Raw genomic sequence first — 17,827 nt, forward strand, 5'->3', positions numbered from 1 at the left:
GGAAGAAAGTTCCAACTCACCGCAGGTTCAAGATTGTGGGTTTTGTACAGTGCTGACCCCTGCTGGTAAGTTCTGGGAGCTGAGCTGCTGACTAAGTGGAACCCTAAGAAGCACAGGGAAAACTGCAGCCACAGGCAGCAAAGGAAGAGGGCTGTTTTCACTTAGAACATTTTCACTTTCCAAAATGTCTCTGCCAGGGTATTTTGGCTTAGAATGTCCTCTCAACTAAAGCATCCTTCATAAGTAATCCCAGGCTCATGTTATCAAATAATGAAAATGCAATGCATGAATATTTGGGAGAACATGTCTCCATAAATTTTGTTTTTACTTTCTTAGTAAAATATAACATACACGTTATAAAATGCAAAAATCTTAATTGTATGACTAGATGAAATTTTAGGATGCATAAACCCATTATATTACAAAATTTAACCATCATCCATATTAAGATATAGAATATTTCCACAACCCAGAAACCTCCCTCTTGCCCACTTCCAAATCACTACTTATTCAACTCTCCTGACTTCTAACCACTGTCCTGACTTCTGACAGCAGATTAGTTTTGTTTTGAACCTCATATAAATGGAGTCAAACAGCATTTACTCTTCTGTAGTTTGCTGCTTTGACTTAACATATCTCTGTGAGTTACCCATAGTGCATGTAGCAGTAGTTCATACCTTTTTGCTTTAATGCCATTTAAAAAATATGCAACCATTATTTATCCACTTTCCTGCTGATGGGCATTTGGTTTTTTTCCAGTTTATGAGTTTTATACTGCTATGACCATCTCTCTATATGTCTTCTGTTGATTGTATGTATGTATGTATGTATATATGCATGCATGTATGTATATACGTATGTATGTGGTATGTATCTAACTAGGTATGGAATTGCCAGGTTACTTTAAGTATATACTGTCAAACTTTTTCCAAAGAGGTATCCCACCAGCAATATATGATAATTCTAGTTGTTCCACAGTTTTCAGTAACGCTTGATATTGTAAGGTTATTGTTTTGTTTTGTATTCTAGTATTTATGTCCTCTCATGCTAGCCAAACAACAGAGGGAACTCCAAAAGAACTCCTTGGAGAGTTTGACCGGCCCCTTGGAAGTTTTGTGGTACAGAGGGAAGTGCCAAACCTAGTTCTGAAAAAGTTCTCCAGGCCTAAGAGGCAGGTGGTGGCAGAGGAAAGAGGGCTGCACTGGATGTGGGCTACATTCCTTCTGAGGGCAGGGCAAAGCATGATGGTTCTTATAGGCCAAATTCAAGTCCTGGAGAGGCCATGAGATCCCAATAGAAAGGTGGCCTGAAGGATGAAAGGGAGCACTCAAAAACAGCAGTCAGAGGAGGGGTATTTCCAGAGTCTAGGGAGCTGTCACCAAAGAGCCCAGCACAGGAATCTCTGAGGAACTTTACAGGAGCTCCACCAGAGGGCACATCCACGAGGTACCTGTCAGTGAGATCTTTCTGTCTCTTCCTGTCCAGGAGGAAGAGCTGGAGACTGTCTGGTGAAGGCTGGGGAAGAGAAGAACCACCGTGGGAATAAAGACCCAGAAGCTGACCATGCCCTCTCCCGGACTGCTGCCTTTCCAGCCTAAAGCAGGCCAGAGCTGAAAGAAGGGGACAAAGTTCAAATTAGGTATGAGTGTGGAGTTGGGATTAAGACACTAGCCCAAACATTTTAATTACTAATATATGCCTGATGAACTTTCCATACCCCAAAACTTGCTTTCCCTGCAGAATTGCCTACTTCATTTAATGGTGGCTCCATCTCTCCACTAGCTCAGGCCCAAAGTCATCAAGTCATGCTTCCGTCTTCTCTCACACCCCACGTTCTATCCATCAGTAACTCCTGTCATCTCTGGCTTAACACATTCTATGTTTTTGAAAAGGGAAGAGGTTAAGTATGTTTCTGGTGTTTTCTGTATTTATGAGTAGGATGTCCTGGATTATTGATTGTTGGCCAACCTTCAAGAAAATAAGAATTAGCACAGTTCACAGCTTTTCTAAGTTTACAAAGAAATGCTCTGTCTCTTCTCTTGCACATGCTTGCGCTACGAAAAGCTAAATCATCAAAATAAGAGCAAAACCTAAGAAAGAAACTAATAATTCATTAAAGTGAAATGAATGTGGTTGCTATTAATTCATATTTCATACAATCCAATCTGAAGGAATTTTTGGGAAAGGATAAATAACACACATCCTGGGCAGATGAATTCAACCTAGTAGATGAAAGTTTAATTTGTACACAATTACCTATGAATATCTTTGTTTTAAAACAAACATAAAGCCTTATAGTTTCATTGTATTTTATAATCATCACTAGCTTTAGGTTTAAAAATCGGTTTAAGTCCACCTCATAAAGGAGAAATAGGTTTTTATATATGGGGTTTGTAAATACAAATGAGGGAACAGATCCAGGTATCACCTTCTGCTGCTTTAAAAAGAAAACATTATTTTCATGACAATGCTTGTTAATCTAGCCAATAGAATTATTTGCAAAAGAATTGAGTGTGTAGTAGTTATTCACTTACAAATAAGAACCATTTCCTCTCAAGACTTCAGTTATTTTAATTATTCTAGATTATTTGCAAAAGCTAAAATTCAAGGGATTCCGTTTCCAGAATGGCAGTATGAGGTTATGCATGGATCTGTTCATCTATGAAATAACCAAAACAGGTGAAAATTACAAAAACCACCCATTTAAAGTCTCTGAATATTATCTGAAGGCAATACAGCAAACAAAGCAATATTTATTCAAGGAAATCGACTAAATTTCAGTCTGAAGAGCAAGAGTCTGTGGTACTTGAGCCGCAACCTGCTTCCTCTCTCCCCTCCTCCAGCTCAGCTTGATGGAAGGGCCACTCCAGGTACATTTGACCAAAAAAACAGGACTTTCTTTCCCCTTAGTTCATAGTCAAGGGATACAGTATATCACCAGGAGGTGCCCCCGGCATTTTAGTGTCTCCATTTCTAAGTTGCAGGGGCTAAATTCCTGGTGAAGATGGCCAAGAAGTTGAAGACTCTCTTCCTCTACTCAGAAATTAAAGAACACTTGATAAATGGAATGACATCCCATAGTCATGGAGCAGACGACTTAATATATTTAAAAGGTCAACGCTCCTCCAATTGATCTACAGATTTAACACAATCCTTATCAAAATTCCAGCTTGATTCTTTGCAGAAATTGACAAACTGATCCTAAAATTCATAGAGAAATTCAAGGTGCCCAGAATAGCCAAAACAATCTCGAAAAACAATAATGAAGTTGGAGGATCCACACTTTCCAATTTCAAAATTAACTACAAAGCTACAATGTAGTGCTGGAATAAAGATAAACATATAGATCAATGGACTATAATTAAGAGTCCAGAAATAAATCCTCACATTTGTGGTCAACTGATTTTCAGCACAGGTTCTAACATAATTCAATGGCGAAAAAATAGTCTTTTCAGCAAATGGTGCTGGGATGACTGGATATCCACCCACAAAAAAATGAAGTTCATTCCCTACCACATACCATATACAAAAATTAACTCAAAATGGATCAAAGACCTAAATATAAGAGCGACAAATATAAAACTCATAGAAGAAAACATAGGCTTAAATCTTTGAGACCTTGGATTCGGCAATGGCTTCTTAAATGTGACATCTAAAGCACAGACAACAAAAGACAAAATAAAGGGATTTGTATCTAGAATATATAAAGAACTATTACAACTTAATAATAAAAGGTAAGTAACCCAATTAAAAATGAGCAAAGGATCTGAGTAGGCAGTTCTCCAAAGAACACACAAACGGCTAATAAACAATGAAAAGGTGCTCAACTATCATCAGCCATCAGGTAAACACAAATGCAAATCGCAGTGAAATACCACTTCACACTCCTCAGACGGCTGTCATAAAAAAGACAGATAATAACGTGTTGGCAAGGAGGTGGAGAAATGAGAACCCTCACCTAATGCTGGTGGGAACGTAGAAGGATGCAGCCACTTTGGGAAACAGTCTGGCAGTCCTTCAACAGCTTATGCATAAAGTTACTGCGTGATCCTGCCATTTTGCTCTTAGGTATTTACCTAACAAAAATGAGAAATAAAAACATATGTTTGCACAGCTGTAAATATGTATAAAAACTTGCACATGGGGGCCAGCCGGGTGGCTCAGGCGGTTAGAGCTCCGTGCTCCTAACTCCAAAGGCTGCCGGTTCGATTCCCACATGGGCCAGTGGGCTCTCAACCACAAGGTTGCCAGTTCAATTCCTCGAGTCCCGCAAGGGATGGTGGGCTCTGCCCCCTGCAACTAAGATTGAACACGGCACCTTGAGCTGAGCTGCCGCTGAGCTCCCGGATGGCTCAGTTGGTTGGAGCCTGTCCTCTCAACCACAAGGTTGCCGGTTCGACTCCCGCAAGGGATGGTGGGCTGAGCCCCCTGCAACTAGCAACGGCAACTGGACCTGGAGCTGAGCTGCGCCCTCCACAACTAAGACTGAAGGAACAACAACTTGAAGCTGAACAGAACCCTCCACAACTAAGACTGAAAGGACAACAATTTGACCATTGTTCCCCAATAAAGTCCTATTCCCCTTCCCCCAATAAAATCTTTAAAAAAAAAAACTTGCACATGAATGTCCATAGCAACAATATTCATCGTAATTAAAAAGTTGAAATGACTCAAATGTCCATCAATTAATAAATGGGTAAACAAAATGCGTTATACCATATAATAGAATACTATTCAGTGATAAAAATGAATGAAGCACTGATACATACTACAACATGGATGAATCTTGAAAACACGCTAAATAAAAGAAGCCAGTCACAGAGGGCCATTAAAGGTATGCTTTCATTTTTATGAAATGTCCAGAGAAGTCAAATTATAGAGATAGAGAGTATATTAGTGGTTGCCTAGGTGGGTGGGTGGGGTTGGGGGTGATAGTGAAGGAATATAGGGTTTCTTTTGGAGGCAATAAAATATTCTAAAATCAATAATGATGATGGCTGCACAATTCTGTGAATATACTAAAAAGCCATTGAATTATACATTTTAAATGGGTGAATCGTGTAGTATGCACATTATATCTCAATAAATCTGTTTAAAACTAGAACTGAGTTATAAATTTCTAAAAGGATATTGATTAAATGGTAATTCAAAATGTCAAAGAATATAGTGTTTGCAGCTAACCTTACCTAAAGACAATGAGAAAATTCGAAAAATTATTTAATCCTGTAAGATGTTTGAACAATGAGAATTTTTAAAATATTATGATATTTTCTACTTTATCATTTTCTCTCTTCCCTTTTGCTTTCTCTCACCAAATCGCATTTTTATCTCTCTCTCTCCAAGTTTTATACTAGGTTGATTTCAAAGTCCTTTTTACTTCAAATAGAATTCCATGGACAAAGGACATAGGAACAAATGAAAAGAGAATTATTTTATTACATATGTATTGGAGTAGAACCATTTACTCTTCTGACTTGTAAGCCCTGGAGAAATTTTGATGGGCAGAACAAACCTAAAATGAACAAAAGGTGTTAAAAAAGGACACAGGCAGACATCAGAGACAGTCCATCATGAATATTCCACAGCTAACCTCTAAGGTTTTCTAGAGAATTCATAAATAACTCACATGGTTGCAAGCTTCTTCTAATCAGCATTTACCTAAGAAAAGGAAAACAGCTCATTTTGCCCCAAATATGTTTTTGTTTTCACCTCTTTCCCATTTTCCTTATACAAATCCTGTTCTTTTTTTATTAGATAGAATCAATCTGTCAATTTATCTTCCTCGTATACAAATAAAATAGCACGCTAATCATTCATTGTTTGAATTGTCCTTTGATTTTTCTTTGACCATCTTATTCTCCTGTAGCTAATTTATTAATATTCTGAGATACAGGGAATCTTTCTTTGGTGCCTGCTGTTCATCACATTATAAGCACTTTCCCTTAAAGCAAATTAGATGTTGCTTTGTGCCTTGTCACTTCACCTACTTGGCTTCAGGTCATGGCAGACAGGCACCACCATGACCGTGTATATACTCAGTTATGGAAAATATTAATTTTTCACCTTAGTTACAATTTTGTGGCCCTCTTGTGAAGAATTCATGGAAGGTCAGACAAACAGGTTTGGTGTTAATCCCCAGCACAATTTTAGAATAGACAATATGTGAACACCTGGTAAGTTCTAATACTGGGTGGTTGGCAATGGGAACCAGTAGAGGTTTATTAAGAGAAGTCATTTTAATTGTTGATTGGGTTAACAGACAAAAAAACGAGACATGCAGTAAAAGGCCAATTCAATGAAGGAATCCAACATGGTCTTTCATGATATTTTGATGGCAAAAGAAAGTAACACGGACCATTACATGCAGTTAATTGAACAACCCCCCCAAAAGTGTCAATTTTTCATTTAATTTAGATAAACATTTATTAAGTGTCTACTATGTATTGAGCACTGTGTCAGCTTTGGTGTACAGGAGGAGACTGCACCTTGCCCACACACAAAAAAGTCATGCAGAATAAATGCCTTGTTAGAAATCTTAGCAGAACAATATGTGAGCACAGAGGACAGGCATCAAATGCAGCCTGTGTATAACCATTCAATGAACTATTAAATATGATGGTTAAGAAAATGCATGATAATATTTAAAAACGCTTATACTATATATGCAAAGGGTGAAAGTGGGACACAAAGTTATATATAGCTTTTCATCTTAATTATGAAAATTGAACCAAAAGACGCATAGAAAAATACTAGAAGAAAATGCACCTAAATTTTAACAGTGGTTATCTCTGGGTAGTGAGTAATGAACTCTATTATTCTAAGAGTAATAAATTACACTTTCAGGTGGTGGAAAGCCAACACTAACAAGTCTCTAGTAAACTCTTTTTCCTTGAGGTCCTCAAAATTTATGAAAATATCTATAATGCTTAACAAAGCCTTTTTCTACAACACTGAGATTTATCAGACCAAATCAGCAATGGAAAGCATTCCTGTCTCATAATCTTAACCAAAGAGTAAACAGCAATCATTTATCCTTAAGAATGCCCAAACGGGTTTGAACAGGTCTATCTGTTTCTCTGTGGCAACTTTACATTCCAAGATAAAATCTCATCCAGATATTCAAAAGGAAATTCAAATTCTCTGCACTATGCGATAAATGGAGATGCCATGTTACCAAAATTATGTGAGGTAGTCCAATATGAGTTAGTCCACTTGAGCATATTTAGGTTTCTTTGCCATTGGAGATGACCAATCCATCCATCATCAATGACAACACTTTTAGGTGCCAACCCATTGCTTTTGTAATTTAGGGCGGGAACTCAATTCAACTTTAATGTTTCAATTATCTTTGTTTACCTGAACAAATATAAGGAAATGATCACATTTCTAGAAATGTTAATGCAGACCATCTGGGTGAACATGGTGACTTTTATTCTGGTAATTAAGGAGAATAAGGAAACGAGGGAAGGGGAGTAAGGAAGAAACAAGTATGAGATCTGATCATCTTAATGTTCACCTTAGTTAGAACATCACAAATGAAACAATAAAAGGGAACATGAGTTTTAATGTTATAACTGTGATTTGTAAAGTAATTATAATAGACAGTCATATATTTTATAAATTAAAAGAGTAATTCATTTATTGGGGGCAAAAACCAAACAGAATGGTGTAAAGTGAGAAAAGTTTTAAAAAGGGGCCAGGATCACAAAGCTAAGGCTTCTTAAAGTGAAGACCAGAATCCAGGTCTAATTCATGGTTCAGTATGCTTTCCACTAAATTCGTTATTCCATGATATAAGTATATTAATTATTCATCATTTAACTTTTCTGTACCTCAGTCTACTCATCTTTAAAATAAGGGGGTTGTAACAAATCTAAAGGTGGTCACTGGCATCTGAGGCCTATTTTTAATATTCTGCAAAAGAACAGTGATACTGCTATTTCACAATTGTGATACTGATTATTAAAGGGTGTGTCACAACAATTATTGAAGCACATGTCAGACACGCAGATTACGTGCTCTGCCTGGCAACAGTTCAGAGCAATAGCCAAAATTAAGCAGCAAAGTATAGTCAATGGAAACCACTGGACTGGATGGCTGTGTTGCTTTAACAGTGGCAGAAAGAGAGTTAATTCCCTCTCACTCTTCTTGCTGTCTACCCCTTATCTGAAAAGCTAGGACTGGGAGATGAGTCAGAGTTTGAAGAGGGTTGTGCCTTCATCTGGGAGTGATAGGTGAAGATCTCAACTGGACTCATAAAAGACCGTAATACAGATAAGAAGTCATCCTGGAAGGTAGAAAAAACAGACCTTAGGCCTCCAGGCCAAAGCAAGAGGCAGGGTTTGTGCTTAGTCTTATTAGGTTTTATTTCTATTTCTATGAACTCCCATATTTTTGTTTTGTTAGTCTTCAAGGCCTGAAACAGCATGTGACTTGTTTGTTAGGCTTCAAGGCCTGAAACAGCATGTGACAAAAGCTCATGCTGTTCTACACTTGACTGTTGGGGGATTTGGCCATGAATATCTCCCTTTTTAATCTTTCATTAGAGATCTAAATTTATCATTGCCCCCATAAGCCTTGTGTTTCTTTTCTTTTCAATAACAAATGATTAACAGGAGATCTTAATCACAAGGTTGAGGTAACAATATCTTATTTAGGTTAAAGATATATCAATTCTGAGTTTAATCAAATTTTATGCATTTTGATCTAGATAATTCGAATGATTCTTAAATTGAAATTTTGCTCTTTGGATCATTTATTTTTCTTTCAGTGATGACAGATCCTTTGGAGGTCAGGAGCTTATATTTTGATGTTGGATACTGTTGTCAGGCACACTTTGCCCCCCTAAATCACTTGAGTAGAGAAACTCAGACCTACTTGGTTATTTAAAAAACTATTTAAGGGCGCTAGACCCTTATTAAAAAGTCATTTATTAATAGTCAAATTCTGAGAGCATTGACAGCCTCAGGCAACAACATAAATGAATGAATCTCACAAACATAACATTAAATGAAAGAAATGAGACAAAAGAGTATATACTGTAATGATTCCATTTACATAAAATCAAAACAGGCAAAATTAATCTATGTTGTTAGAAGCTGGGTAGTGTTTTCCTTTGGGGTGGAGAGGTGAGGCAGTGATTGAGAGGAGGTGTGGGGGTATCTTCTGGGGTGCTTGTAATATTGTAATTCTTGACTTGGGTGTGGTTACAGATTTGTGTTCACTTAGTGATGTCTTGTGTTGTAAATGTATAATTTGTGTACTTTTCTACATGTGAATTATACCTCAAAATTTATTTTAAATTCTATATACTTTTTTAAACATTAATTTTTAATTACATGATAAACACATAAAAACATTCCTCCTGTTTAAAAAAACAACACTGGAATATTTTAGTTAAGTCCTTTTTGCTCCCTTTCAACTCTTATACTCTCTCAAGAGGGTATCAGTTTATCTTTTTACATACATTTATATAACTAAGTAAAGACATATAGAAAATATATAGTATCACTGTGTGTATTTTAAGTTCTGTGCTCTTTTAAAAACTATCTGGATTAGCAGACTTTGCATTGCTTCTTTCAGTAACGCAGGGTATCAACAATATCTCACTAAGAAACTTCTAATAATCTTCACTAAAATGATATATGTTATGTAATAGGCCCTATAGACATAAGTTTTTATCATATATATGTTATATTGGATATATGTTTACTTTTATATATATTATACATGATATAATTTTATTATAGTGGAGCTCTATATTGTTTATGTCTAGGAGTGGAATTGCTGAGTCATATGGTAACTCTGTGTTTAACCTTTTGAGGATCTGCCAAACTGCTTTTGAAAGTCACTGTATCATTTTACATTCCCACAAGCAATATGTGAAGGTCCCAATTTCTCCACATCCTGAACAGCACGTATTATTATCTGTCTTTTTTAATACAGCCATCCTAGTGAGTATAAAGTGGAGCCTCACTGCAGTTTTGATTTGCATTGACCTGATGATTTCTTTGAAGCTAATGATGCTAAGCTTCTTTTCATGTGTTTGTTGGCCATTTGTATGTCTTCTTTGGAGAAATGTCTATTGACATCCTTTTCCCATTTTTAAACTGGGTTGTTTGGATTTGTTTAATTGAAATTTTTTATTGAATTTTAAGAGTTCTTGATACATGATAGATACACGGCCTTTATCAGGTATATACTTTGCAGATATTTTCTCCCATTCTGTGAGTTATCTTTTTACTTACTTGATGGTGTCTTTTGCAGCACAAATTTTTTTAATTTTGGTGAAGTCCAATTTTTATCTATTTTTTTTTCTTTTGTTGGTTGTGCCTTTGTGTTACATCTAAGAAACCATTACCTAATCCAAAGTTATGAAGATTTACCCCCTATATCTTCTTCTATGACTTTTGCTCTTAAATTTACATCTTTGATCCATTTTGAGTTAATTTTTGTATTTGGTGAGGTGGGGAGAGAGGGAAGATTAACCTATTGAATAAGACATATCATAACTAAAATGCTAACTAAAATTATAGCTTCACATACTTAAGTGCCTATGAGATTTGTTTTTTAATTTTAAAATTATTTAACTAACCTAGTTTCAAAACTATAATTCTTCTACTTGAAAGCAACTGCTGTGGCTAATTAGGTCAAAATCTATCAGATTTGGAAATGAGAAATTGTGGGTCAGGCAAACTGTACTTGATGGTTTTCTGGTCCAATCAGGCAAAAATCATTGATGGCTGCTTAAACTGTTAAGTGACAAGTTCATGGGGAACTCTGTAATAGATCATCCAATAATACCAAAATCCACTGAATAATCTTAACGTCACTTAACATGGGACACCCAGACATATGTTCCTTCACATGTGATGCAGTAAAAATACATACTACTGTTATGAAGTACTTTTGCCAAAATAATTGAACCTAAATCTAATCAAGCTTCTAGATCTGACTACAAACTTATAGAAAATATGGAGGCTAGAGGAACAAGAAAAACAACACTGTGTGGGATACAGTTGGTCCAGAATGTAGGCAATTCCACAGGACAAGTGATCCAGTTTCTTTAACAACAACAACAAAAGTATAAAAAAGGCAGAGGGGGCCCTTTGAGCCTTTTGAGCCTTGCTTTTGCTCAGGGGCCTTGAGCCATTCTCTGCTGCTCAGGTCTGCTCCTATTTCTTTGGCGTGTACTATCTCTTCTAATAAATTACTCTTTCACCACTTGAAAAAAAAAAAAAAAAAGACAGAGGGAAGTGTTATACACTAAAACAGTCTTAGAGACATATCAACCAAACCACCGTGAGGAACTTGTTTAGATCCTGATTGAACAATACCAACTATAAGAGGACATTTTTGAGACATTCGGGAAAAACTAAACATGGATTATTAGAAAAAAATAAGAACTTATGAATTTTGTTGGCTATAATAATGATGTTGTGATTATGTTTTTAAAGTCTGTTAGAAACACATACAGAAGCATTTTAAAAAGACAGAGAATGATGCCAGAGGTTTGCTTTAAAATACGCTAGCAAACAAGAAGAACAAAACTGTATGAAGGGAAATAAATGAAAGAAAAACAGCAGAAAGCTGATGGCTGCTGAAGTTAGGTGATGGGCTCCTGGGGTTCATTTTACTATACGTTTATGTGTGTTTGAAAATTTCCACAAAAATAGTAAATTGATTATTACTTTAAAAATAATTTAAAACTATTAAAGTATAAACACATATAAATTATTCCGAATTATTTTCCTCCAATCCTAAAAATGTATTTATGTATACAGGGAATCTAAAAGCAAGCAAGAGGCAAAATGAAATTAGGAAATTGGATTGCAAAATATTCATTTAACTTCTAACTTTCATAATATTTTAATATTTATTCCCTTTGCCAAGCATAGATACCGAATTACAGATCACAGATCCCTATTTTTTTTATTTTGGCATAACAGTTTTACTCTTCCTAGGCTACATCTAAATCAGGACAATAGCAATATTTATAGTATTGAAAGATTTTCACTTGGTTCTGATGTCAATACAATATTAATTTTATACTTTCAAAAGCAAAGAATATCCGTATGCTACTCCCTTTCTATTGTATCAAGTGTCATAACATTATTTATAAATGTCACTTAAAATTTAATTAACCATTAGGAAACAGACAAATGGAGAACATGGGACATTTCTACAGCCAAATGACAGGAACTCTTCAAAAAGTCATGAAGAAATGTCATGAAGAAAAAAAAGTGGGAAGACTATTCTAGATTAAGAGATTAAAGAGGCATGACAACAAAAACAATGTATGGAATATAAAAACTATACCCTGATTGGATCTTGGTTGGGGGAAAAACAGCTATCAATACTTTAGGGAGGAAAAAGTCCTGGAAGTACACACTGTTCCCCAATAAAGTCCTATTCCCCTTCCCCAATAAAATCTTAAAAAAAAAAAAAACCCAAAACTTTAGGGACAACTGGGGAAATATGAATATGGACTGGGTAGTAGATGATAGGGAATTATTGCTAATTTTTCTTAGATATGATAACGATATTATGGTTTTGTAAGAGACTCCATTTAAAATGAGCATGCTGAAGAATTTAGGAGCGAAGTAACATGATTTCTGAAACGCTTGCAAAGGGATGAACTCACTTCCAACTAACTTGATTTAATAGTGCTAACATAAACATTTATCTTAGCAACATAAATGAGAATAACTTGGAACATTTTTGATAATTGACAAACTAGAGAAGTACTTTTCTGGGAGAAGTGCAAAATTTTTGACAGTGACTTTTTAAAGCAAATAACTAAATAAATGATGTGGCTGTCCTCTCCCCGAGTTCTTCAAGTAGAGAATAAGGTATAATACATGTGGTAACATTATCAGTTTCTAAAATGAGTGAGCATCTTTGGAGTGAATTAAAGTTCTGCTGGAAACATCCCCAAGGAGCCACTGTGCTCATTAACTTCGTTAACTTTGAGGCGACAGATACAAATAACTGCATTTTAAGGGAATTCAAATAAATCATTCTTACCTATAAATTCTGGAGATAAGTAAGTTAATTATTTTTATTATTTTACTTCAATTACTAGTGGACACTGTTTTCCTTCTCAAGTATGATACATATCTATGAGAAGTGGTGTATTTTAACAGCCATGGAATTATCCATAACCCTGAAAACATACTCATTCCTTTCCATTAAAGCACAGAAGTTAAATCAGGGCCAAGTGAAATGCTAGAATCCCTCCAGGAGTCATCCCCAACTGGGATACTATCTGGGGATTCAGGTTTTCATGGCAGATCTGGAGTTTCCAAAAATCCTGAGTAAGCACTTTGGGCTTTGGAGTCAGGCACACTTGTGCCTAATCCTAGTTCTCATACATGATAAGTAAACTTGAGCAGGTAACTTAAATTTTTAAAACAGCATTGTTGAAGTTACAAGGTAGAATACCCATGTCTCAAATGTACAGTTTGATGATTTTTAGTAAATTTATATAGTTGTGCAGCCATCACCAAAATCTAGTTTTAGAACATCACCCAAAAAGTTCTCTCATGACTCTTTGCAGCCAAACGTGGCTCCCAGTTCCAGCAATCACTGATCTGCTTTTTGTATCTACAAATTTGCTTTTTCTAGAAATGTCATATAAATGGAATCATACAATATTTTTTTTGCGTCTGTATTTTGCATCTGGTATGTTTTTTAGGTTCATCCATGTTATAGCATGGATTGTTTCTTTTTTATTGCCAAATACTATTCCATTATGTGGATATACCACAGAGTTTACTCATTCACAAATTGATGGACATTTGAATTGTTTCCACTTTTTCCCTATTAAGAGTAATGCTGCTATGAACATTTGTATACAAGTCTATGGATATATGTTTTCATTTCTCTTGGGTACCTAGGAGTAGAATTGCTGGGTATGGTAATATTATATTTAACTTTTTTAAAAACTGCCAAACTGTTTTCCACAACGGCTGCATCATTGTACATTCCCACCAGGAATGTATCAGGGTTCCAGTTGCTCCACATTTTTGCTAACATGTTATTTTCTGTCCATTATAGCCTTTCTAATGAGTATCAAGTGGTATCTTATTATGGTTTTAATTTGAATTTCCATAATGATTAATGAAGTTGAACATCTTTTCTTGTGCTTATTAGTCATTCATAAATATTCTTTGGTAAAAATGTCTATTTAAATATTTTGCCCACTTTTAAAATAGGTATTGGTCTTATTATTATGTTATGGATTATGGATTTATTAATTTGTTATGAATACAAGTGTTTTGTTGGATATGTGACTTGCAAATGTTTTCTCCTAGTCTATGGTTTGTCTTTTTGGTTTCTTAATACATGAACTGAAAGTTTTAAATTTCTATTGAGTCCAATATATCGACTTTTTCTTTTATGGATCAGGATTATAGTGTCATATGTAAGTAATCTTGGCTTAACTTAACGTCAAAAGATTTTTCTCGCGTGTTCTTCCAGAATTTAGAGAGTTTCAGCTCTTTCATACTTAGGTCTATGATACATTTGAATTAATTTTTGTGTATGGTGTGAGGTTAGGGTCAAAGTTCGTCACCATTCCCCCGCACCCCCCACATGGATAGCCAATTGTCCCAGCACTATTTGTTAAAAAGATTACCCTTTTTTCATTGAATTGTTTTAGCACGTATGTTGAAAATCAATTGACCAGGGTGAGGATGAGCACCTGGCCCTGGGAAAGTTGGAGAGGCCGGGCTGGGTGGGAGTCCGCGGCCTGGGGAGACTCAGAGCTCCAGTTTTCAAAAGAGTAAAGTCAAGATGAAGAACCACTTGCTTTTCTGGGGAGTCCTGGCTATTTTTGTTAAGCCTGTTCTTGTGACAGCCCAAGATGAAGTGAAAGGACTGTTCTTGTTGACAACAAATGTACGTCTGTCCACATTACTTCTAGGATCATCCCATCTGTAGAAGAGCCTAGTCAAGGCACTGTGGAGGGAAACATCAGAATTAATGTTCCTCTGAACAACAGAGAGAATATCTCTGATCCCACCTTACCAACTGAGAACCAAATTTGTGTACCATTTGTCTGACCTCTGTAAAAAATGTGATCCTACAGAAGTGGACCTGGATAATCAAGTAGTTACTGTCACCCAGAGAAATGTCTGTGATAAAGACAATGAGACCTGCTACATTTGTGACAGAAACAAGTGCTACACAAATGAGTGCTACAAAAGTGCTCTTTTGAATGGTGGTAAGACCATAACGGTGGAAACAGGCTTGACCCCGGATTCCTGCTATCCTGACTAGGTGACTGCACAGCTCCTTATCTTGAAAGGCTTTCCATTTTGATCCTGAAAGTTAATATATTTACTACCAATGAACTTGAAACCACAATTTTTTTTTTTTTTATAATGTAAAACTAACTTTCCCCCAAATAATTTAAATGGTAGCTGTTATTTTTAAACGGTAGCGGTAAATACTTCTCAATTATATGTTCACACTCTAAGTATTGAATCTTTCTCTTATCATCCTTGCCTGAAGGAGTATACATCCTTAAGAATATAATTTCTAGCATGTAAAGAAAATAGACAAGGAGAGAAAATACAACTCAAGGTTAAAAAAAAAAGATAAATTGACCATAAATCTAAGCATTTATTTCTGCTCTACCTATTCTGTTCCATTGATCTATATGTCTAGCTATCCTGATGCCAATACCACACTGTCTTCATTAGTATAGCTTTATAATAAGTTTTGAAATCAGGTGGTAGAGGCCCACCACCTTTACTTTTCTTTTTCAAAATTGTTTTGGCTATTCTGGTTCTTTTGCATTTCCATATAAGTTTTAGGATCAAACTTGTCAATTTAAACCTGCTGGGATTTTGACAGAGATTACATTGAATATATAGATCAATTTGGAGAGTATGATCATCTTAACAATGAGTGTTCAATCAATGATTATGGCATGTTTATTTACCTAGATCTTCTTTGATTTCTCTCAGCCATGTTTTGTAGTTTTCAGTATATAGATCTTCAATTACTTTATTAATGTATTCAGATTTTCCAAGGCTCTTGTGAATGGAATTGTTTTCCTAATTTCATTTTCAGATTGTTCACTGATGGCATATATAAATATACTGATTTCTTACGTAGATCTTATATCTTATGACCTTGCTAGATTTAATTCTTTTTTTAGACTTAATTTTTTTATTGGTGTGACAATTGTTAGTAAAATCCCATATAAAGTTAAATTTGAAGAAAGCATTTTATGCCTTTATAAAAGTTTGAAAGAACAAATTTAAAACTGAGAGGCAGCCTAGTATTGTAATACTGGATAGGAGGGGGGTTTCTTGATCCAAGTTTTATTTTAGTCATGTACAGCCATTTGGAAGGCACAATTTTAGTTCTTACCTCTCAAAAACGATGGCATTTTTTTCTAGATGAATTTTAATGTCATCCATCCAATAAATATTTGTTGAGTGCAATAAACACAATGTTATTCATATATCCATGGTAAAGTAATAGCAAATAAAGGGAGTAAAAAGCATCTTAAGGGTTATCAGCAAAATCTTCAGAGATGTGACAACTGGATCTTAGAGCATGAGTAGATGTCTCCCCATTGATTAAAACGAAAAAAGATAGGGGCATTAAAGATAGAACTGCATGTTTGAAAGTATGAAACAGTGAGGAATAAAGTGAAGAAATAAAATGGAGTCATGATGGTCAAGCTGCTAAATTGCGAGAATCAAGTAGTCTGAGGCATGAGGAAATGCTTCTATTCTTGCTTTAACTAGCCTGAGGACTTAAACTTTTTAAATTTCTCAGTTGTGTGTCAATGCCTGCATGTACACTATTTCCATAGATAACCATCTGAACAACTCAGGAAAGAATGTTCCATTATCCAGACCACCAGACACTTGGAAGATTATCATCCTAGACCAACCCAGAGGCTAAATATGCATGACTGATTGTTCTCAAGAATGTACTTTTTACTGTAAGAACTCACCTTTTCTTTCACCTTTGGAACACTCTGGGTATTAACTAGTTAGTTGTGTTTTCAGTTTGCAAACCCTAAGACCTCGAGCAACTTTTTGTCATTTATAGCCCAAGTCTCCTGACCTTTTGCGAGTTTGGTTGACAAAAGTTATCACTGACTGGATGCTTACTCCACACACATAATTTTATCCTCACAACAACCATATTATCCGCAGGCACAGATAAGGGGATGCCCAGATCACAAAACTCTTGAGTGGTAGGGTTAGATTTGAAACGGGGGTTTATTTTAAAGCCAAGGTTCTGGGTTCAAGTAGGTACGTATTCTGAAGAAGTGTGAAGCAACATGGTGCTGAGAGAAGGGGGAGGTGGTGTGTGATGAGACTGGAAATGTAGGCACCCACTCTCATTTAAGGGCAGTTTGAGCCAAGAAATATTGGGCTGGAATTAGAAGTATCTGTATGCCCGCTGGATTTCAAATACGTATGTGTATCCATTCCAGCTCTATCAACTGAAAAGGCCTAGAACCGAGCACACAGAGCCATTTTCAATAGTGGGATTGGCAAGAACCTGCAGGTTTGCTCCCGTTCCGGGCTGCCTTCTCCGCCACATTCCACTGCCATCTCGCGACAGACCCGTGTTCCTGCCTGCGCCTTCTGCAGCCAGGTAAGAGTGTCCTCAACTCCCGCGACGACTCTGGGAAAAAGCTGCAGCACCCACCAGCTCGGCTACGTTAAACGCCGGAAACCATACCCAGCGAGCATCATCCCAGTAGGGAGCAACCGTGAGGGCGGGGGGCGGAGCCGGAGCCGGAGCTGCGAGCCAGGACTTGGAGCTCTTCCGCTTCTTATTGGGGCTCACC

At 36.2% G+C, this 17,827-nt stretch overlaps 1 long non-coding RNA gene and 1 pseudogene across 1 annotated transcript; one reads left to right on the forward strand and one right to left on the reverse strand.

Annotated features, from left to right (window-relative positions):
- Positions 1-102: 102 nt before the first annotated feature.
- LOC141571556 (uncharacterized) lies at positions 103-17,790 on the reverse strand. The gene is made up of 3 exons (XR_012496388.1): positions 16,979-17,790; positions 3,959-4,076; positions 103-3,033 (listed from the first exon to the last, which is right to left on the reverse strand). It is a non-coding gene; the product is annotated as an uncharacterized LOC141571556 (long non-coding RNA).
- On the forward strand, positions 14,288-15,282 carry LOC109437719 (immunoglobulin J chain; annotated as a pseudogene).
- Positions 17,791-17,827: the final 37 nt, after the last annotated feature.

This window comes from Rhinolophus sinicus, linkage group LG05, assembly GCF_036562045.2.
Source record: "Rhinolophus sinicus isolate RSC01 linkage group LG05, ASM3656204v1, whole genome shotgun sequence".
Lineage (NCBI taxonomy): Eukaryota > Metazoa > Chordata > Mammalia > Chiroptera > Rhinolophidae > Rhinolophus > Rhinolophus sinicus.